The 23,794-nt window shown below is 46.7% G+C and overlaps 1 pseudogene; it reads left to right on the top strand.

The window, feature by feature from the left end:
* The first annotated feature begins 509 nt into the window (after positions 1-509).
* The window catches only part of LOC147584050 (uncharacterized), a 124,317-nt pseudogene continuing 101,032 nt past the window's right edge, over positions 510-23,794 (top strand).

Below are 23,794 nucleotides of genomic sequence, written 5' to 3' on the forward strand. Positions count from 1 at the left end.
TCCTCTCCCTGTGGTAGGCAGAATGACAAGGATGACAAAAAAAGAACCAAAAATATTTGAAGGCCTTCCTGAAAATCCACGGGAATGAAGGATCCAAACAGCCGGAGGCTTCTGTCCCTTGACTGACCTGGAATAAGGCCAAGGGCGATTGGCATTGGCTCTCACCGTCCCCTCAAACAGGGGCTCTTGGCTAGTTCTCCCAGGGACCAAACCCTCCACTCCAGGGCCATAGGACTTTGTCTCTGAGGATTTCTCTAGGGAGCTTAACTAGGGGATTTAGCAGCTCTGAGGTGCCAAAAGTTCCCCCCGAAATTCTCGAAATTCCCATACGGGTGTTAAATCAACTTTGCTATCAGAAGAGCCAGAGGCCAAAGGTTTCTTGGTGCGGGTGGTTAGTCCTTTCCCCATCTCCTTTGGCCTCCCCACCCCATTCTTGTATAAGGCAATTGACATTTTTCTTGATGCTATGCAAAGGCGACTTCAAGTCCCCGAGCTCTTTTTCCACCTAGATGGCGCCCCAAGCCCCGCCATCTGGAGATTCTGAGCTGCCATCTCCCCGGATCCTCTCCTCCCAGGAACCCCGGGTTTCTGAAGACAGCGCACCCGGACTCGGGTTCACCGGGAGAGACACTGCACGCCGTGTGCCTGGCTCTGGGGGGGAAATCCCCGCCCACCCTGTCATTCCTGCAGGGGAATCCCCGCCCCCCGTCCCTGTCACTCCAGGAAGGGAGTTCCCGCCCCTCGAATCTACCAGAGGGAGGGAATCCCCGCCCATCCTGGAGGCTCCGTGAATCCCCAGCGCCGCGCAGCTGGGAGAGCTGGGCGAGGAGCGGGTTCCCAGCGCCGGTGCCTGCCGGCCCCGGGCAGAAGGACGCGGTGGGGCGGCGGCTGCGGGGACCCGGCGAGCCGCGGGCTCCCGGGGTTGAGCCTCCCGCGGCTGAGGGCGGACCGCGGCGCTGCGGCTCCGGGCAGGCGCGGCGGCGACGGCACCGGCAGCGGCGGCGGCGGCGGCGGCGGCGGCAGCAGCAGCGCGGGGACCCGCCGGGCGGCGCCCGGGTCCGGACGCGGGAGCAGCGGGAGGCTCGGCGGAGCCGCGCGCAGGTGAAGCGATGTTCCGGCTGCGGCCGGGACGCGGGGCTTCGGACGCGCGGGGGAGGGGCGGTTCGGCACCCCGGAGACCCAGCGAGCCCGGGAAAGTTTAGTGACAAATCCCGGTGCGGGGACCCCAAGCCGGGCGAGGCGGTGAGGAGGGCTCCGAAGCCGGGTCGGGCGGCTCAAACTCCCCTCGTATCCGGCCGGGGGCGGGGAGGACGCGGCCGCGGAGGGAAGAGGGCCCGCGACCGCGGGACAACCCGAGCCGCGCTGCTGGGCACACTCAGGACGGGGCCAGGAGCCCCCGCGGGAGCCCGCCCCCGGGGTCTCCGTACCTGGGCCGTCGCCTGGTCCTCTCCTCCAGGGGCGGAGAGGACTCAGGCGCTCCGGCCTCAGGTGCTGCCTTGGGGTCCGTGCTCCCGCGCTCCCTCATCTCTTGCGTGGTCCCTGCCCGGGGAAGAGACGCGCGGGTGGAGGGAATGGAGGGGGCGCGCAAAAAGCAAGGACATCTTTGGGGCAGTATTGGCATCTCCCAGGGAGATGGGGAACGTACACATGGGGAAATCCTGCTTTCCCTGTGAAGTCGAGTTCCTCCTGAAATCTGGCCTTGTTCCTTTTCCTCCATCTCTCTCTCTCTCTCTCTCTCTCTCTCTACCCGTCTCTCCCTCTCAGGTTTGCGTTGACGTTTTAGGTCTTTGGGTTGCTTGTCTTCCTGCAACGCTAAATTGAGTAGGGGGAGGGTCCAGGGTCCCCGGCTGGAGTTTGCCAGAAGCCGGTCCTCAGAGGCCTGATCAATGCAGAGACCTTGATAAGAGACACTGGAGTGTGAAGAGCACACGGTCTGGCACGGGCTGGTCTCAGAGACTGGAATGGCAGGCACGAGGGCATTCCATAGCCGAGGCCCTGCCGCCCTGCAGGAGGACTGGAGGTGCAGGACTGTTGGGGGAAGGGGCTGCACCCTGTCTCCTGCAGCCGGCCTGGCGTCCGCCTCCCACAGAGGTAGGGTGCTTTGGGTGCATGTGTTTCCCTTGACAAAGCATGATGCAGCTGCTGGAGGTGGTCCCCGAGTAGCTACAGAAAGTGATACTGTGGACCTGCTTTTACAGACCCCCAACACCCACCTTCAGTGCTGCTAGTCCTTCCTCAGTGGGGTCTTTCACATTCAGCCTGCTCTGGACTTGGGCTCCAGGGGTCTGCTGTTTCTACAGCGCCAGCTTTTCTGGTCTGTGGTGTGTGGGTGGGGGTCAAATAGGTACAGGTTGGCAGGTGTGGTGTGGGAGGGTTGCTTGCTGGGACAGAATAGAATGTCTCAGAACACACCCCTTCCTGTAGGTGGTTGCTCTAGCTTCATCAATTCCTTCTTGCATTAGAATGGGCTTAGAACTGCTGCTTCACTAATAACCCCATAGTGGTGTGAGTGTGTATGGGGGCGGGGGTAGACAGGGAAATGTGGGGGGGGGGGGGTGCTGGCAGGGGAAGAATCCGAACCATGTAAAGTATATAAATGTACCTCCCTTGACATAGTTAATATGGTCTTGGAAAAATATTGAATTATACTGTAAATCTCTGTCATTAAAATTGATTTTGCATGCACTTAAGGCAGTTTACTATTTAAGGAAACTTATGATAATTTCTCTATTCATTTCAACCATTTTATTTTTGGAGTACCTGTGGTTTGCTGTGCATAGGCCCTCAGACGTTCCTGGGGATGCGCGGAGGCTCCCTCCTTGCTGTCAGAGTTTCAGTCTGTCGGGAGAAGTGACAGGAAGTATACTGACAGCTTGGATCCAAATCAGTGCGCTGTGTGGTATGTGACAGGCTCCCTGTATTTACTGCATGAAGAGATGATCTGATGAATAAAGTACCTGAAGAGTGGTCCAAAGAAAACAGTTCAGGAGTCCAGAGGAGAAAGGAGTCACTTTAGACCCAAGAGACCCGAAAGGCTCTGTGGAGAACAGGAGAACAGAGGTAGAGAAGCGGTGGGCTGAGAAGTTGATCCTGAGGGCAGATGTGGCCCGAGGGGGATGGTGGAAGAAGAGGCTGGGCTGAGGTTTGGAGGAGCTTTGTTCTGCTGCTGATAGGGAAATATTTGGGATTTTTGAGTAAGGGATTGTCACTCTGTGCAGTAGGGAGATTAATCTGATCTCTGGCAGAAAGAAGACTGAGAGCTGGGGGGGTGAATTGCCCAGTGAGAAGGTTATTGTAATGAGATGGGCGCAGGGGGTAATGGGGGTCTGGCAGCAGCTTGTGGGAAGAAAGGAAACGTTAGTCAGATGTGGCCTTGAAGTATGGGCTTGCTTGCATTTAGAGTGAAGAAGAAGCAAAGATCACCTGCAGGTTCAGAGTGTGAATACACAGGTGACTGAAATGGGGAGCTTAGAGTTTTAACATTCAGCTAACTGGAAATCTGGAGAAATCCTTCCAGACTTCACCTGTCCTCTTCCCACTTCTAATCAGTCTCCGAGGTCTATTGATCACCTCTTCTTGTAAAACCTATCGGTGGCTCCCAGGACCATGGAATAAATTCCAAATTCTATGTGCCTCCTTAGACTTCTTTCCTGCTATGTCTCCCCCCCCACCAAACACGAGCTATAGACCCTCCTGACCTGTCTTACTCTCTGCCTCTACAATGCTGATTTTCTGGGGGTGGCAGTGGAAGGAATGAGGTCCTGGAATATCCTTTCTTCCCTGGTCTTCCTGATGAACCACTTCTTACTCGTCAAGATCCAGCTCAGGGGCCTCCTCCTCTGTGATTCTCTGTTTCTCCCTCCCAAGTTGAGCAGTCCTACCTTTGTACCTCACCCTACAGAGCCTGTTGGCACACTGCCCTGGGCCTGTTCCTGTAGGACCTTATCTTATTCATGTCCCGATAAGACCTCCACCAGCCACCCACCAGCTTCCTCCGGGAGAGAGACAGAGGCAACACCCATGACCTTCCCTGCCACCCCTCCCCACCACCAGCTGTATTTGGTGTTGTCCCAATCCTGACTTGGAATCTCCAGGCCTGGTAGGCTGGACAAGACAATATACAGAGCTGCAGATCCTCCCTTGGCCTAGATCATGTGGGCCTCAGTAACTTAGACTATGGTGTGTATGTGTGTGTGGTGGCGTGGGGGTGGGGGTGTCCCTGTTGGAACATGGCCTCGGGTCCCTCTTCCTGCACCAACCACAAGGGGAGGCATTTCAGGGAAGACGAACCCACAAAAGGTCAGGCAGGACCAAACTCAAAGACAGGCTGAATCTCTGAACAGGACAGACAGACTTGTTGACTGGACAGTTTTTAACCTCTTTCTTCTGCCCTCAAGAGTATCTCCATAGTGTCATGTAGGATGTGACAGGCAAGCCCCTGAGGGAGGTGGGGAGACAGGTAGAGGCAGGAATGTCTGAGAAGGGCCAGCATCCCAGGGGATGGTAGGAAAAGGCCATTGACAAAGACTGAGAACAGTGTCTGTAAAGGATGGTCATGGGAGCCAGGTTCAATGGACGAAGCAGAGAGGGATTGCCAAGATGTTTGAAGTTGGGGGTATGGACACTGGATCCGGAAGTGTGCCAGGTAAAAATAATCTGGAGAGTATTTTGAGGAGGTGGTAGTGTTGTGGGAAGGTTTATTCGGGAGTGTCCCCCAAATCCCCCTCCCAGTCGTGTTTAACAGAGCAGTAGGAGACAAGGAAGACAAGAGAAGAGATGTTGGGGAGGGAAGAAGCCAGAGATGAACAGGAGCAGGTGCAGGGGAAGGAGAAAGCTGGCCTCTGTCTTCCTGGGAAGGTAGGAGGGAAGCAGAGGTTGGGTGATGGACGCACTGGAGAGGGAGCCTGCAGTGCACCCAGGGAAGTGTGGTCTTGGTAAAACAGGAGAGGTGCCCGCTGCTGGGGCTGGGGCAAGCGGAAGTGCTGCGGATGGCCGGCAGGTGAACCTGGTGCTCAGGCACCAGCCGAGGCAGCCAAGAGGGAAAGGAGGATTTCTGGAATCGGAGTCAGAGACTGTGGCTGGAATCCTAGCAGTGCAGAAAGCTTCTCACTGACCAGGTCTTTCGAAACACTGGAGCCCCCATCTCCTCATGTGCAACACTGGTGCAATAGCCACTTCGCAGGGTTGTTCTCAGGAAGAATTAGATGCTGAGGTATGTATGCACACCCCTCAGTGACAGTGTCTGCTACCAAGTAGGTCCTTCTGATAGTGTGCTGAGAAATCAATAAGCCTCTTGTCAAAGTCAGTGACAGCGCAGTGAGTGTACAAGGTGGGACTCTTTAGTGGACCCCGCCGAAGCTTGCTTTCAGCTTTGGATGAAAAGCTCTGGACTGCTGGGAGCAGCCTCACCTCCCTGTCTCCCCTTTAAGGAATCTTTCAGGGTGTCTGCCTTTTTATCTGTTGACTTGTTCAGTGGATAGATCTGTTATTTCCCAACCCTCTCCTTTGCAAAGGTCAGGTTGCCAGGGCTCAAAGCAGGGAGATCCTACGGAGTTTCCTGTCCTCTGTGCTTTGGAAGGGGGATGCATTCAGACTTGCTAATTTCTGCATTGGAGGGAGGGACTTGAGGCCCTGAATGAGCACTTGCCTCATTCGAGTACAACTGGAGCTAGAATCACATCTCTGGTTGCTAGATCTGCGAAACTGTTATCTTCCGTGGCAATAGTGCAAGATGCAGAGTAAAGAGGAATTGAAAGTCTGTGTACCCCCTTGGTTTTATTAATGAATCCGTGATTATGCTTAGATTCAATAAATATTCTCCTCTATTAGTGAAAAGCAGAGGAAAAGGAGCATTTAATTTGATTTACTAAACCCTCAGTAGGTGTGTGAAAAATTAAATGATATTGGGGGAAATGTGTACAATGTTTTTTAAAGGAGATCAAAGCATAAGAATATTTTCTCAAATTATTCTTGGTTGATTTTTGTTGTTTGTTTTTTTTAATGTCGATGGTCCATATATAGATTGTGGTGTTCTTGGGACCTAAGCATGGGTTGCATATACAATAACAGATCCTTTAGAGCACGTGGGTGGCTCAGTTGGTTAAGCTTCTGACTTCGTCTCAGGTCATAATCTCATGGTTCGTGAGTTTGAGCCCCACATTGGGCTCTGTGCTGACAGCTCAGACCCTGGAGCCTGCTTCAGATTCTGTGTCTCCCCTTCTCTCTGCCATCCCTCCCTGCTTGTGCTTTCTCTATCTCTTTCTCAAAAATAAACATTAAAAAATTAAAAAAACAACAACAGATCCTTTTATAATATCCATATGCTAAAAATGGAAAAAAGATGGAATTGGGAAAGAATTAATTTCCCGTGGGTTCTGCAGTTCTGGGCAGAGGCAGGAATGGAAGCCAGGTAGGTCATCGGACTCAGGCTTGAATTGCCTGTGACCTAAAGAGCTCTGCATTCAGTTTATAAATGTGTTCAAGAAAACACTGGGAGCATTTACGGTTTGAAAACTCAATCGTTGAAGAGGCCCTTTGTGGTCTGATAAGGAGGCTGAGCCTGGAGATGGCTTGTTAAGGCACTAAGTGTGCGGAGAAGACACATTTGTCTTTCAAGTCCCTCCAGCTCCGGGAAGAGGCCTGCCCCGGCTTTGGCCTCTCTCTGATGCCAATAGAGCGTCCTTGCCACCCCATATTCTCAATGGGGCCAGGAAACAACCCCTGTTCTCAGAGCGCCTGGCTCTTTCATGCATGCATTACCTGTGTGAATACATTGAGTGAAGGGTGACTAGGCTATTTAACTTGCAGAAATCAGAAACTTAAGAATTAACTCTTTATGAAGTAATCCAGTGAAAGCAGATAGCATTGAATATCTGGCCAATTAAGTTATGCTTGGATTATTTGTTTTAAGGTTTTAAAGTGTTTCTGTGGCTTGTAAAAACACTCTAGGATATATGAAAAGGTTTTGGAGGAGCAGGGTTTGGGGAACTGATTTTACAGCAAAGAGGACTAGTTTTGCACATACTTGTCACAAGCTTCTGATGAAATGATAGCAAGGAAATAGGGGAAGCAGCCTGAAATGCCTCGCTGTCCACATATTAGGATCAAAAATCACAAGCTCCTATGGATTTGGAACTTCTTGAAAGAGCGCGATCCAATCCTTTGCTTTCAGGTTGAAGTAAATTTAACTCATTTCAGGTAAGATCTGTGGGGTTTTAACAGCCTCCTGAGGAGGGGCTTCCACAGTGTATGTGGCCCTTAATAGAATGATTCCCAGACTGTGTCTTTTGAAGTTTTTAGCAAGAGTGGAATTGGGTTTCAGCTGAGCCACTCATGGTGTCCTTTGTATCAACATCTGAACAGTTCTAGTACTTGGCTTTGCATGCGCTAGACTTTAATTCTGGTATTCCCACCAAATCGTCCATACACACTCTGTTGTTCTGGCCTCTGAAGAGTGATCATCTGCTTTGCTAAAAATAAAGACATACTGATACAATCCAGAATAGGACTCCTACCATGGACAGGGGTCCTATGTAGTGCTGTGAAAATCCATAGTCAACCCCCGACCGAAACCTGCTTGCTGAGGAAGTAGAGGTTGTGCTGGGCAGAGTGGGAGAGGGGGTAAGTTCGGATCATGGTGTAGTCAGTAGAGGGTGGAGGGACTGGGCTGCCTCATGGAGAGGCCCCTGGGCATCCAGCAGAAGCAGGTGGGAAGGGAGCAGGTGGCTGGGAGCTTTGCTTTCTGGGGCCCTGTCTGACTACAGTCCTCCTAACAAGATCTTGAGATACCTAAGGGGAAGACAGAATAAACACCGGCTTTTTTGTCCCTTTCACCAAAAGCCAGCACTTTGCAGATGCCTATCTAACATGAACCTGCTTGTCCTGCGTACGTGTCCTGGGATGGTACTATAATTCCAATATTCCCCAAGACTGTTTCTGGAGCGGAGAGAGGCCAGTGTGTTTCAGGTTAGTCATAGTATCTTGGGTTGCTGCCTACAAGTTTGAATACCCAGTAATGCTCCTCACTCCTGACGCTTATATTTGTGTGCAGGTGATCAAATATAATCACTAACTCTTTTCAAGGGTTTGAATGTGTTTTTCTCCACCCATGAGGATGAGAATAGAGCAAAATTTAATAAAGCAAGATGTCAATAAACTCTTTACATTTCTGTGTGTTGGCCAGTGGACACTTATAAAATGTCTGATTTCAGCTGTGTTTCGGTTGAATTCTCCATCACCCGCCTTTTGGCACAGTGTATTTTATAGAGATTTGGATAAAACTAGATTGTGCTATATGGGTCTCTTGGTGAAGAAAATTAACTTCCCAGGCTAAAGCAGCCATGCAAATATTATTACAGAATCACTCAGCATACAAAATCAGCATCGTTTTCCTCCACGGTTTTCCAACTGCCCACTCTCTGCCCTGGTCACCCTTATTCCCAATATCATTAGGCTAAAGGAAGAGACAGCTGTCCCCAGAAAATGTGCTCCAAGTGTCCTCATCAGCATGGATTCTCATGAGAGAGCAGGCAATGAGATGCTGTGAGCAGAGAAAGATATGGTAAAAGATTGCATTAACCCCTCTCTGAACCTACTACTCATCTTCAAAAACCTGAGCAGATGTAAGACTTATTTATTTCTTAATTGGGGAATTCTGGGAGGCAGTGTTCAACAATTTATGGCATCCGACTACCCTTACCCCTTCTGGTCCCTCACCTGCTCAGCTTCTGGGTATCATCTTTATTTTCAGGGTTTCTCAACATGATCTGTCTTTTCTTCCCATACTCTTCAGGATCCTGCACAATGTCCAGTACATGGATAAAAATTAAAATTGTTTGGCTGTTCCCTATTTGGCAGGTACTGTTCTAGATGCTTTACACATGTTAACTCACTTAATTCTCCTCATGAGTCTGTGAGGCACACACTATTATTACTCCCCTATTCATTTCCTAGGGCTACTATAACAAATTATCACAAGCTCAGTGGCTCAAAACAATAGAAATATATTCTCTCATAGTTCTGGAGGCCAGAAGTCTGAAATTAAAGCATTGTCAGGGCCATGCTCCCTCTGGATGCCCTGAGGGAGAATCCTTCCTTGTCTCTTCTGGCTTTGGGTAGCTGTTGACATTCCTCCTAGCTGTATCATTCCGATCTGTGTCTCCATCTTCACATTGTCTTCTCTGTGTGTCCATGTCTTCTCTTATGTCTGCATGTCTCTATTTTGTGTGTCTCTAATAAGGACACTTGCCACTTTGGGCCACCCAGATAATCTAGGATGATCTCATCTTGAGATCCTCAGTTTAATTACATCTGCAGAAGACTCTTTTGCCAAAGAAGGTCACATTCACAACTTCTAGGACATGGGCATATCTTTTTAGGGGACATGATTCAACACACTACATTCCCTTTTGCAGATGGAGAAATGGCGTTGCATGTGGTTAAGCAAATTCTCCAAGGTTACAGATAGAGCTGGGATTTAAATAGAGCAATCTGGCTCCAGAGCTTACATTCTTGACCTACCATTACATTCTTTTCTCTACTTCCTCTCATTAATGTGCTCAGTGATTGTTTATGGTATGAATGAATGGTGCGATACATGAGTAGATGGATGGAGAAAATGGTATATATAACAATAATTGGCCAACATTCTCCTTCCTAGTGTACTGAAAATAATAACAACTATATTCATTGTTTTATGATGTTGCCCGAGGACTTGACTTTGGGTCTTCTTCTCTAGCTATTCTCCCTCCTAGGGAGATCTTATCTATCTCAAGGCTTTACCTATCACCTATGTGCTGTTGCCTCCCAAATTTATGTCTCTAGCCTTGACCTCTTCACCGAGTTCCAGACTCATGCACCCCACTGCCAGCTTGACATCTCCACATCTGTGTGTAACAGGCATCTCAGACCTAGCTTGATCAAAATAGGATCCTTGATATTTTTTTCAGCTAGTTCTCTCCTCCTCCTCCTATCTCAGTAAATAGCACCACCATCCACCTAAGGACTCATTCCAGAAACCTCAAGACCTTCATTCTTCTTTCCTCACACCAGCAACTAAACCTGTAAGTCCTGTTGGCCCTCCCTCCACCTGCACCGCAGCTGTCCTGGTTGAAGCTGCTGCCACAGTAGTCTTCCACTGGGCCTCCTGAGAGTACTCTCGACTCCTAGTCCTCCTCAGACAAGCTAGAGGGGTCTTTTATTCATTCATTCATTTATATTAAATTTTTTTTTAGCATTTATGTATTTCTGGGGGGGGGGGCAGAAAGAGAGAGAGAGAGAGAGAGAGGATCCGAAGCATGCTCTGCACTGTGAGCATAGAGCCCTATGTGGGGCTCGAACCCACCAACCCTGAGATCATGACCTAAGCCAAAATCATGAGTTAGCCGCTTATAACTGACTGAGCCACCCACGTGCCCCCAGATTTTAAAAACACAAATCAAGTCCTGTCACTTCACAGCTTACAGCAGGGGATTTCTCATCGCCATTTTATACAACCAAGCCCATTGCCCCAACCTGCCTCTCAGATGACCATCTCTGCTACAATTCATTACCCTTTTTCTCTGTGTACAGACATGCCATCCTTTCCATTCTGGAACATGCAAAGCCATATCCCTACTCTGGTAAGACCCCAGAGAAGGGTCTTACTTCTACCTGGAAGCTGCTGACCCCAGACCTTCATAGGCTTTCTCCTCCCTAACCATATAATCTAAAATGCACACCCCACCCCCACAGGCACTCTATCACATTACTCCTATTCTGTTTGAAATAGAGTTTTGATTTGTCTTTTTATTGGTTGTCTCACGTGTTAGAATGCAAGCGCCATCAAAGCAGGGACCTTGTCTCATTTACTGTATCTTTAGTGCCAACAACAGTGCCTAGTATACAGTAGGTGCTCAATAAACAGCTGTTGAACAGATTTAGCACTGTTCCCAGTTATCCTTATTTTACAGATGATGAAAAGTAGGCTCAAAAAGTTTAAATTATTTGCCCGAGGTAGCACATGTATTAAAAGACTTCGAGCAGGAATTTGAATCCAGATCTCTCTGCCCATGCTCTTAACCATTACTCTATGTAGAACCTTGGAGAAGCAAGAACTTCCCAGGATCCCTAAAGTCCCTACAGAGCTCTGAGTTTTCTGATTCATTTTTCTGCTCATAAACTCAGGACACAGATTGGTAAAGCACAGGGAAGAAATATTACTTACTTAGATTCCAAATGTGCTATATCTCTGAAAAGTTGGCCCTGGAGCTTAAACTTGAGAAGCTAAGAAGTTATTTATTTTTTCTCCATTTGGGCATTTAGGCTCATGACTTTTTCTGATCTATCTGGAGACTTAATGGTTTAAACCCTCTTCCTTGAACCCTTACACGAAGGGCAGAGATGACCATGTCCTTTATGCGTCCTTTATGCAAGGGTGGAATTTGCATTCATAAGAAGCCCTGCGATATTTGTCCTCCTGGTTTTCCTTACACACCAACATTCCCCTAGTTTGGTATTTTCTGCCTCCACATCTCTTCCTAGTTGATAGAACGCTAGGGTGAGAACATAGGTTCCATATTTAGATTGGCTGGAAGCAAGACCCTCTCTATTGGGTCTCGCCAAGAGACTGATTCATTTCTCTGGGCCAGCCATGGCAGAGGCCAAAGGACAGGGTCTTGCTGGATATGGGGCTCAAAGGAACTTCTTCCAATGTTGCAGAGTGGGGAGAGTGAGAAGGTGGCTATTTGTTTCCCTCCCTGGAGTTTGACCTCCTTTTAAAAATAAGTTCCATCTTGAGAATTACATCAGCATCCCAATAAGTAAACATCAGACAAAAGCTACTATTTCAGGCAAATAGTAATTGTGAGAATAGCCAAGACCCACAAATGTAGGTTGGGCTTTTATTTGTAGAAAGGGCTATGGTGGCTGATTAGTGTATCTGGCAAATATAACTGCTGTCCTGCAGGAAGGCAGAACTCTGGCTATTTGATGTCATGAGCTTTGTCTCTGCTGTCTGTCATGAGTGGAGTTTGCTGTGGTAACCAGAGCTTTGCCTGGAGGGTTGTATGTGTAAAATGTCACTCATTGGCAGTCTCCTTTATTTTTATCATAAACCAAAGACAGACTGCTCACAGTGCTTGCTAATAGGTAGGTGGGTAGTCATTGTGAAGTCCAGGTTGAATGCTGTGTGCTATTCTGATGTGGGATATCACCACCTACCACTGTTCTCATTTGCTGGATCAAGAAGCACTTCTGTATTTCCTTTGGTAAAATCCATGCTAGAACCTGCATGCTAGGAGAGTTGGATTTAGTTACTTTTTTTTGTTTGTTTATTTGAAAACCTTTTTAAAGTTCATTTATTTGTTTATTCTTAAGTAATTCCTACTGTGGGGCTCAGACTCAGGACCCCAAGATCAAGAGTTGTAGGCTCTTCCAACTGAACCAGCCAGGTGCCCCACACTTACTTATTTTTTGTAAATCTCTCTCAACTACTGTTCCCCATCTGCATCTTGACATAGCATATAAACTTTGCTAACGATGGTGGTCCTGCAGATAGGAGGTAGGTAGTTGCCCATAAAATCACTAACATGAGTGCTCAAACATTTGTAGGAGGTCATATTACTGGTTATGCTCAGTTCTCTCCTAGAGCTTAACTTTCCTCACTGCTGCAAACTTTTTTTTTTTCCTTTTTCCATTCAACTAATATTTACTTATCATGTGCCACATAGAAAAGATATATACATTTCATATTCAATGCGTGGGGAATAAAAGTAAATAAAATTCAGATTGCCTTGCATTACCAATCCTGTCAAATTATTTAACTGTCTTTTGGGACAAGGGAGAAACTATGGAGAAAGCATTGCTTTAAGAACATGGTGAGATTCATTAACCCCACTTCTGCTGGAGACTTGGAACTGGCTTGCAAGGCTATCAGGGTCGCTAATGAGGTCCACATTGCTAACTCCAAGGACCAATGCCCAACCTTTTCCTTGCTCCTTCAAAACATTTGATGCACACAGTTAATCCCTTCTTGAAATGCCTACTTGCCTTGACTCTCTGGACGCCATAGTCTATAGGCATTCCTCCTTGCTCACCAGTTTGCATTCCTTCCCAGTTTTCTTGGCTGCCTGTCTTCTCCTTCTTCTTTTAATGCGGGAGGTTCCCAGGACTCATTACTTGCACATCTTATCTTTTCTTTCTGTGATTGTTATCTGATGTCAGTCATTCTTCTGGCTTTAAATGCCATCTATAAGCCAAGAATTTGCACCAATATATCTTCATCTTGTACTGCTTACGTATATAATTATCTACCTGAATCTCCATTGTCTAATGGTCATCTCGAACATTAACATCTTTTTTTTTTTTTTTTGAGCAGCAGGCAAAAGTTTATTAGAGTATAAGATCAGAAAGTAAGAATAGTAGGAAAGCTCTCTTTACAGAGAGGGGGCATTTGAAAGTGAATGCCTGCGACTCTAGGCAAGGGTCCTTGTTTTATAAGGTTCTGGTCACCTCCCCTGGTGGTCTATGGCCTCGAATATTATCATCTTTTTACATTTACTTATTTTTGAGAGAGAGAGAGAGCAGGGGAGGGGCAGAGAGAAGGGGGAATAGAAGATCCGAAGCAGGCACCATGTTGACTGCAGAGAGCCCGATGTGGGGCTCAAACCTAGGAAATGTGAGATCATGACCTGAGCTGAAGTCAGATGTTTAACCAACTGAGCCACCCAGGCACCCCTCAAACGTTAACATCTAAAATCAAATTCCAGATTCCCACCCCTGCCCCTTCCAGATACTTTGTTTCTGGCTGGTTTTGCAAAATAAGCCCAGAATCTGACCATCGCACACTGCCTCTCCCCTCATCCAAATTGTCCTCATATCTCTGTTGGACTATTTTGAGAATTGGTCAATTGCTATCTCTCCCCTTTTCCCCATAGTCAGTTCTCAACAGAGCAGTCGGAATGAGTATTGTAAACCTAAATCAGATCATGTCACTTCTCTGTTCAGACCTTCCCACCAGCTTCTCATCACACCCAGCGTAAAAGCTAAACTCATTATATACCCTTCCCTTTTTGACTTAATCTCTATTACTTTCCCTCTCAGCTCCAGCCACACAGGCATGCTTCTGCCTCAGGGCCGTTGCACCCGCTGTTTCCTCGGCCTAGTGTGTTCCTCTTTCTTGTAGCCCACTGACTTGCTCCCTCACTTCTGTCAAGTCTTGATTTAAATGTCACCTTCCGTGGTGCCACCCTACTCCAGCCTGAGCCTCCATATTCCCCTTCTCGGCTTTATTTTCTCTTTAGCACGTTGTCAGTTTTTTAACATATCGTATATTTTACTGACTTAATTTGCTTTTCTGCCTGCTCTACTTCATTATAATGTAAAATCTATGAGGGTAGTTTTTTGGAAGGGGGGGTCTATTTGATTCATGCTTGCATCCTTAACACTTAGAGCAATGCTGGCATACGGTAGGCACTCAGAGAATAATTTGTTGAGAGAATGAAGTAGAATCACTGGTATTTTTAATTTAAAGGCTGATACCCCAGGGATTGTGATGTAATGGGTAGTAGGTACAGCATAAACATTGGTGTTTTCTGACCCGCACCTCCACTGCCCCCCCCCCCCCGCAGGTGGTTCTCATGTGGAGCCAGGGTTGCAAACCACTCCTTGTTTTTCTCCTTCTTGGGATTTTACCTCTGTGGTGTGTGTTTTGTGTTCTTAGAAAATCCATTAGCCTCAAAACTGAAATTGCAGTGGGTGATTTTAGTGAAATTTGTGCTGTGTATAATAGTTTATTAAGTTTTCATAGGAGCATCTTATTAGAGTTAATGTAGTGGACATTGATCCCTGCATGCCCTGAGCTGAGCTCTGATGGAAGGCACAGACCCCGTATGCAGAGTCAAGTGTTTGTTAATTTCCCAGCTGAGCATCAGGCTTTTCTCTTTATATTTGAGAAGTGAGAGGGATTTGGATCCGACTTAACTTCTTTCGTCTGCGTTAACTATACACGTTTATTCCACACCTCCTACCCAGAAGCCCACCTACCCATTGCTTAAATTCTGCTCACTCCCTAAGACCCAAGTGAAGTCTCATTCCCTTTAAAAAGTGTCTCCCCCGCCCCCTGGCTGGCAGCCTCTTCCAGAAGGTCTGGCACACCTATTGCCTGGCACTTCATTTGGCATCCATTACATGCTGTTTTGATTGGTGAAACTTTTGGTGAAAGTGTTTTTTTTTGTTTTTGTTTTTGTTTTTGTTTTTTTTACTCCCTTAGAAACTAGACTGCAAATTCTCTGAGGTCATTTGGCCATACGTTTCACCTCTTTTTGTCCCCAGCAGCAGGCGGTAAACAGATGTTGACGGATTTGCTAAACTATTCCTGTTTAATGTATTGGCAGCTTCTAAGAAGTGTTGCCTAGGGAAAGAGGTGTCACTCTTGGTGTAATTAGGGATTATACCCTTCATAAACACCGTGGCATTTTCCACTCTGAGTTATTGTTCATCTCTGAGCTCCATGTTTCTCATCATATGGTTTTCTCTTAAGTGACTAAATAGTTTGTGAGATTTAAAATCCCAAGATTTCAGTACCCTCTTTGAAAATGATGTATTCAAGAAAGCTCAGAAACAACCATATTTGGCTTTATTTTCAAAATGAGATTCAAGGAAATAAATTTAGACTGCCTTGTAAGGTTGCTGGGAGGAAGCTCCAAGATAGAGCAAAGGGGGGCCCCATATAGGGCGCCCTCTCTCATTTGGAGTAGTTGCTTTTCTATTATAGTCTCATTATTAAGCTAACATTCTTCATTTCAACCGCCTGGGAGATCAGGTAACCTGATATACTGGAGTAGGAGGAAGGTTTAGAAACTGAGTTCTTAACACCTTTGTGGCCTTTTGAAGCTCTAGGCTTGGGGAAAAGTGATGTCATGGTGAGACAGGAAATGTTATAAAGTTGTAAAATGTCATAAACCAATTTCCATCTGGTCGTAGGTGTATAAGACATGGTAAAGAAAAGCACATTGTGTTTTTATCCAGTGGGGGTAAGGTTACTACACCAGTACATCATGGGAAAGCTGTTGACATAGCGTATCTGGACTTTTCAGCAAGGTGTTTGGGTGATCCCTTGTGAGATCTTTGTAGGCAAGATGGAGAAATGTGGACTGCACAGTAGCAGATTTGGTGATGTGTAGCTGACTGGCTAAATGCTGTGCAAAGGGGTTGAAGGATTGGTGTCCATTTAGAGACAGAATTCTAGTAATGAGAGTCAGACACAGTTCTGCCATTGGATTTATCCTTCTCCTGTTCAACATTTTTCTTGCCAACTTGAATAAAGATATGGATGACATGTTTATCCCATTTGCTTATGACCCAGATCTGGAAAGCACTGTGACCTCATTTCACACCAGTATCAGAATCTAGACTTATAGGATAGGCCAAGTCTTGCAAGAGTCAGCCAAGGGGCTCAAGTGAAGGTCCTGTACTTATGCCTGAAAAAACCAACTGCATTTATTATAGGATGGACCTGCTTTAACAGAGCTCTCTGTGTAAATGATTTAGGCAGTTCATTTGACTCTACCATCAGTTTGCATCAGCACTGGGGTGCGACTGTTAAATAGACCCAGAAACAGAGTGTTGACCCTCTCTACTAGGCCCACACATCCGGATTATTGTGTGCTGTTCCGGGCAACACATGGTACCAAGCAACATATCCCAAAGCAAGGGCCCAAAATGGGGGAGTTAGTAGGAGAAATTTGCAGGAAAGGCAAATTTCCTTCTTCCCCTGTGGACCACAGCTTTATCCACTCCTTTGCCAATACCCTAAACTTCCTTATCTCCTTTCCTTTTGCTCTCCCCACGCTTCAAAATACCTACTCCAAGTAAGTTCAACCACCTCCATTTTCTGCCCTGTCTCCAGGCTGCCAAGCATTTATATGAATGAAAAAACCTACCCATCTATTGAGTTGGGGCACCTGCAGAATAATGGTCTCTAAAAAGTCATCAGCCTGTCTGCCTGATAGTCTCTTTAGAGGATCCCACTCACCTTCACCATCATTCCCTCACCAATGTCTAACTCCTCCCTGCTCCCTCCAACTCCTACCTCGGGATTTGCTCCCTCCAAGCTAAGGAGCTTAATGTTTTCTTCACAGAGCCCATCACTAGCAGCTCCCTCAGTTCTGCTCCCTCACAAACCACCTACTTCCACATCTAGTCTGTGTTGTTTCTTCACTTCCTGCCTCTGAGAGAACTCCCCCCACCTCCCCCATCCCCAGGGCTCAGGAGACTGTTTATTCTTGTGTCCTCAATGATTCTTGATCAGTATCCCCATTCCCCTCTGTTTTAAACCTCTCCTGTCCGTAAGTGTTTTCCCTCCACCATGTGCATACCTCACCCCTTTTTAATTAAGACCCCTGCACCCTCATGTCCTTAAAAACCAAATTACCTGAAAACTTGGTCTGTATCGGCTATTTTCACTTCTTTAATCTCTCATTAATTCCTCAATGGACTGTGCAGTCTGATTTCCATTCCCAGCGCTCCACTGAAATTCCCTTGCCATGATCACCAATGGGCCTCTGCATCTATATCCAATGGAAACTCTTCAGTACTTAATTCAGCTGACACTCTGACCAGTTCCTCCTTTATGATACACTGTCTCCAGCTCCTCTTACACTACTTGTCTCCTGGTTTTCTTCCTGCTTCTTTAACAAACACTTAGTTTTAATCTCTCTGAGCTTCCTCTCTATAGAGCCCTTTAATATACATTTGCTACCACTTTTATCCCCCTTTACTTTTTTCATTAGATTTTATACTTTGCCTCTTAAACCTTGATGTTCTCATTCGCCGCCACCCTCCCCCCCCAGCTGGACAGTGTCAGCCACATTTTCAACTTCGACCACCACCTATGTTCTGATCACTCCAAAATCTGTACCTTTAGCCTCAATGCCCCTCCTGAGCTTTGGACTCACACATCCACTGTCAACCTACCATCTCCATCTGGGCGACCCATAGCCACTCCAAAGCAATACATTCCAAACTGAACTCATCACCTTCCTTCCCCATACAGACCTGCTCTTCCTCTTCTGTTCCCTATCTTGGCCAATGGCACCCCCCTCAACCAGCCTCCCAAACAAGAAGTCTGGACCCATGCCTCATTTCTCTGTGCTTCTGTTACTTGTACACAGGAGGTTTGCGACTACAATCCATTGGATGGCCAAATAAAGTATTTCGATGGCTTTCTTATTCAGGACTGCTAAGACTTATCATCATTTTTGGTGCAGAAGCCAAAACAAGGACCAAAGCACTGAAATTAAGGGAAAGATATTTAGCTTCATGCTAGGAATGTTTTTGTAACCATTGTAGTCTCAGCGTGGTAAGGACTGCCTTGAGAGGTAGTAAGTTTCCCTTCACTGTGAACATCAAGCACAGGCTGGAGAGCTGATGTTGCAAAATTTGGCTGGGTGAATTCTAATGCCTTTACCAACTAATAAGCCCCTCCTAGTATTTTGTCCACATCATCTCATTTATGCTTCCTAATAGATTATTAGCCCCATGTTATGGATGAGAAGCCAGGAGATTGGAGGGTCAAGTAATTTTCCTGAAGTAAAACAATCAGTATTAGGGCCAGGCCTCCAAAGCAGACCTGGTGTCCCTAAGTCTTGCTGTTTTTGTTAAACCACTGCCTTCTATTCAGCATTGGAAACAGACTTCAATTCGATAGAGAATAGTATAGTCAGCTGTATACCTTCACTGGTATAGGTAGACCTTTGAGGATAAGAGAAGGGAGCAATTCTTGAAATCAGACTTTAAATAAATACATTTGGAGCTTAAGTTCTTCTTAAACATGTCCCCATATTTGCTGGTATATTACCCTTCCTCTCCATTTCTGTGGATAGTTTATATTATTATTATAATAAGCAATTCTAATAAAATGTAATTTTTTTCATGGGGCACTACTTCCATTTTCCACAGGCTTGGAAGGGAACAAGAAATGGTTAAGTCTCCCATTTACTTAGAATAGCCATTCTAAGTAATTAATGAAATGCAAGTCCCAGCATCAAAGGTGATGGATGCTAATGGGTGAAATCTTGGGTTTTCTTTTACAAACTTGAAGGAAAAGGAGATACCCCCTGTTGCAGAGATGGGGTGGGGCAGGGTAGGATTGGCTTCAAGTATAGAGAGAATATATAAGCCAATTATCTACCTCATTTTCATTGTTGCCTCTAATACATGGTGCTGGAAGGAACCAGAGGTCTGATTAAAATAGCAGATAAACCTCAAAATGGGAGGCAGTCAGTCTAAGGTAGCACTTGGGTGGGAGGAAGGAGTTTGAGGGGGTAACTGAGTCAAGGATCTGAAGTCCAAGCTGTAGAGACTGTACTTGCAGATAAACTGTGATGGTTATTTATCGTCCTGGATAGTGGCTATTCCTAGAACCCTGAGTTGTCCTCTTACATGCTTGAAGGTATGTGATTACTTCTCCATCTTTCACCTGATCCATCTTTTCACCGTATTCAAACAATGAATATTCATTGTTTGAATACTCAGACGGCATTCTTAGTCTGCGGGCTTGAGGGTTAGGTAAGTCTCAAGGAGTTAAAAGCCAACAATAATTCCCCATCCTTAGGACAGATAGAATACCCAGCTCCTCTGTCAGTCCTTTTTTCCAAGAGGCAAAAATGTAAACGCTGTCAGTACGGCAGGTGCAGAGCAGGATTGGGAAGGAGTGTGGCAGCAGCGAAGAGTGACAGGTCAGCAGCCGACACTCGGTTCTGGTCTAGATACTGCCACCATCTAGCCGTGGTAGCTAGCATCTTTAGGTCCCGCTTTCTCCACACGTGGAGCGAAGCAATTGTGTTTAGTGATTCTTAAAGTCTCTTTTATCTCTAAGAGGAAAATGTCCTGATACACAGTCATAGCTCAGTAATGCACACATTGCTGATTACTTGAGAACGGATCATCCCGTTCCTGCCTCTCACTACCGGAGACCAACTCACGTCTGCTGTGCCTTGGACCTCACGTTCTGTCCTAAGCGAATAAATTCCTCTAAATTAAGCTACCCATAAAAAAATACCCTGTTTCTGTTAGGAGTAAGTTCCATGAATATGAAAAAGACTTGCAAGACATGAAAAATTCAGTTTTACTTCCACTGACAGTTACTTCTTCTGTGGACTGTTAGAGATCATCTATTTTAATCTCATGTTTTATAAATGAACAAATCTAGGCCCAGAGAGGTGGGGCAGCTTTCTTTCTTCTTTCTTCTTTTTTTTTGTAATGGTGTATTTTTAAAAATAGTGTTTATTTATTTATTTTGAGAGAGAGAGAGGGAGAGAGAGTAAGCAGGGGAGGGGGAGAGAGAGGGAGACAGAGGATCCCAAGCAGACTCCACACTGTCAGCACAGAACCCGATGTGGGGCTTGAACTCACAAACCATGATATCATGATCTGAACTGAAATCAAGATTCAGATGCTTAACCTACTGAGCCACCCAGGTGCCCTGAGGTGGGGCAGCTTTCTAAGTCCACATAGCAAAGACTCTTCTGTAGGACTTTTCCCCCACTGCCCAAAATGTCAAGATGCAGGTACTTGGCAATCAGTGTTTAAAAGCAAACTATAGTTTCATGTCCAAGAGAGTTATTTTTAAACAGGAGGCTATTTCACCTAGAAAATTTTTTAAGGGAAAAAAATAATAAACAAGTGCACTAGATTTGTCCTTTTAAGCCAATTTAAGAAGTGTGCCTTCTCTGTGCTGTTGAAATTGGCAATCCGACATCTTGCAGACAGACTGTTCTGGTCTACTTGGTTCGTTGTTATCCCAAATGCAAATCTGACTCACGGGTGAGATCATGAGAAATCTGGACTATTTTTCTTGATGACTTTTTCTTTCCTAGTCCAATTTTCTTTTGCGGTATTTGGCCCTGTATGTTACCCATGCTGGGGAACAGAATCTTGAAAGGGTTGTTCCTAGGATAGTCTCTGCTGTCATATGAATCTCCAAACAGCCAGGCAGGTTTTGGCCATGAACTGTATGTGGCTTTGGTGTGGAAACTCGGGTTGCGTGTGTGCAGGTATTTGTGTGTGTGTGTGTGTGTGTGTGTGTGTGTGTGTGTGCGCGCTGGCTTTATGGCAAAACAGGAAGATTTTTGTTTACTGGGATTTGAGGGATTCTGGGAAGGCCCTCCTTCTAATCAAATGGATTATTTTCATTCAACAGTTGTCTATTTAATATCTACCTTTTGCTATGTGCTGGCGATATTATGGGAACTCCTACCATCTAGACAAGGTAACCTATAATTAAATAAGTAAACATTACCTAGTCTGTGTATTAGGGTAATGTTAGCTGCTGTGACAATTAAGCCCCCGAGTTGTAGTGGCTTCACATAACACAAAATTATTTCTCCCTCACATAACAGCCAAGTGCAATAATAGTTCATGGTCAGCAGGTAGTTCTCCATGGGGTGACTTAGGGCTGCATTCTCTTTCCATGTTGTGTCCCCACAGTTTTCTAGGGCTGCAGTGTATTCTGCCTCCAAGGGGTAGAAGGGAGAAGGCACGTTTAGTTCTGAAATGCCTTGGTTTGAAAGTGGCATGTATCTCTTAGCACATTTCTTTGGTGAGCACTAACCACGGAGCCAGGCAGAGGGGACTGGGAGTGTAGTCCATGGTGAGCGTACACTTTGGAAGGGAGCATATGGGATTCTGGTGTTTGGCTGGCCGTCCCTGCTACTGTCTGGTAAGCAGTTTACGGGGGCAGGGCACTGAGGAGGCACAGAGGGAGGCACCTGACCAGATGGGGTGCGGGAGTCATCCCTGGGCTGGCTTCCTTTCCCTCCCAAGCTTGATTTCAGGTCTCCATTGTGCCATTCTGTGTCTCTCACAAAAGCTCTTTCCTCTCTCTAGAACTTTCCTCTCCCCTCACCTTGCCCTTGCCCTGGCTAACTCACTATTCCATCAGGTACAGACTTGCAGTGCCTTTCTCCAGGAAGCCTTTCTGGACCCACAGGCCGTGTGGCTGTGTGTGTTCTGGCCTTATATGAAGACAGAGCAAGAAGATTATTATTTATTGGAATTTGATTGCCCACAGGAATGCACTCCTGCTAATCAAATGGGAGTTTTACAGGGTATAAATTTCAGGGGGTCAAGGAGCATTTAGGGAAAAAGAGAGAGGGGTAAGAAAGGCATAAGATGATGAGGGAGTGAGGAAGGGACCTTTACAACCTCCCAAGAGCTTGGAGATGAGAGCAGGAACACTTTGGAGGTGGAGAGAGCACCGGGCACCCAGGCCACTTTAGCTTTAGAACCTACACCTCTAATAATAGTGACTTTCAGGAGTTCTCAAGAGTACTTTTCTAGAGAATACATGAGAAAATTTTGCAAATGCTTGTGGATAAGGAGTGGGACACCCAGCCAGGGCAGAGGCTCTCCCTGGGGAAGCATCCCCTGTGACCAGGAGGAAGAGATGGTTATCCAACCGGCCTCAGTCTCCAGGTGGAAGCCAGAGGGTGTGCTGAACCTCCCAGGGTCGGAGCCATCGTGGAATGTATCTTCCTGTTCCAACAGGCCCAGGACCTTCTGAAGGAACATAGGGTTTTAATTTTTTGGATATAAGAAATGAGCATGTTTCTCCTGCAGCTGAACTTATCTCCTTATTCAAAAAAATATTTTCTTACTAATTGTTTTTAATGATCTCAAGGAAAAGTGCCTTTTGTGATTATCTTGACAAGTTCATACATGCAAGAGGCCTGCTGATCCTGCATTTATGAGGTGATGGCTGCTTTTACTGTTTAGGTTACTATTAGACTGACCTAAAAATAGACCGGTGAGCTGGGTGCTCAGAAAAAAAGTTGGCAGGATGGTTTAGGAGGGATTAACCCCACTGGCTCTCCACAGAGTTTTCTCCATTTGTCTGTTCTTCCCCACTGTAGCTCAAAGTCTTGGTTTTGGGAAGCCTGGGAGACTATACTATGGGAGAATAGTCATAGATGCAGAAACTGAAGGCAAGGAATGCAAGGGATGGGGCAGAAGTTTAAGGTGGAGCAGTACTGGAAGAGCAGCCTTTCAGGAGCCTGCAGACTCAGCCTCCCAGGCGGGGCACTGTGTTTCGTGTGACCTCTCAGCCCGAGAGCAGACGATCAGCCGATCAGCCAGCCGATCAGCCAGCCGATCAGCCGATCAGCACAAATTCAGGGAGCGGCCGTATGCACTCTTCTGGCAGTAGAGAGGTAGCGGTGAGCAAGGCCTTTGAAACCTCAGCCCCACGTAGCGCTTACATTTTAGGAGAGGCAAGGACAGACAGGAAACAAGGGAACTAACGAGTATGCAGTATAACTTCAGGAACCTAATGCTTCTCGTAGAAAAACAGCGCAGGTACAGGGGCTGTAGAGTCATGGAGGGGCCTGGTTAGAGAGTATGGCCAGGGAAGGCTGCTCTGGGAGAGTGACCGTTGAGCAGAGGCCTGGAACACGAGCCAGCCAGGCGCCGATGTGAGGGAGGAAGGAGCAAGTATAAGGCCCTCAGGGAGGAAGAGGGGCAGGGGCAGGGGGGCCCGGAGTGTGGCACGTGCGCAGCAGGCCTGCCGCGGTCCCGCCTGTCGGTTTGCCCGCCTGTCGGTTTGCCAGTCGCTGCCGGCTCGCCGGGAAGGGTCGTCTGGACCACCAGACGGCAGGAGGCAGTGCGGGTGATGATACTTGAGAAAAGTTGGACCACTGCTCCAGGAAGGTGAGGGAGGTGTGCAGAGAGGAAGTTCTCTAACCAACTGACTTCATCGTCACCGCACTCTAGTCTCTAGTACATGCAGACATGTAGGTCTGGTTTCCAATCTGTACGGGAG

The sequence above is a fragment of the Puma concolor genome, chromosome A1, assembly GCF_028749965.1.
Source record: "Puma concolor isolate L17-30 chromosome A1, mPumCon1.1.hap2, whole genome shotgun sequence".
Taxonomy (NCBI): Eukaryota; Metazoa; Chordata; class Mammalia; order Carnivora; family Felidae; genus Puma; species Puma concolor.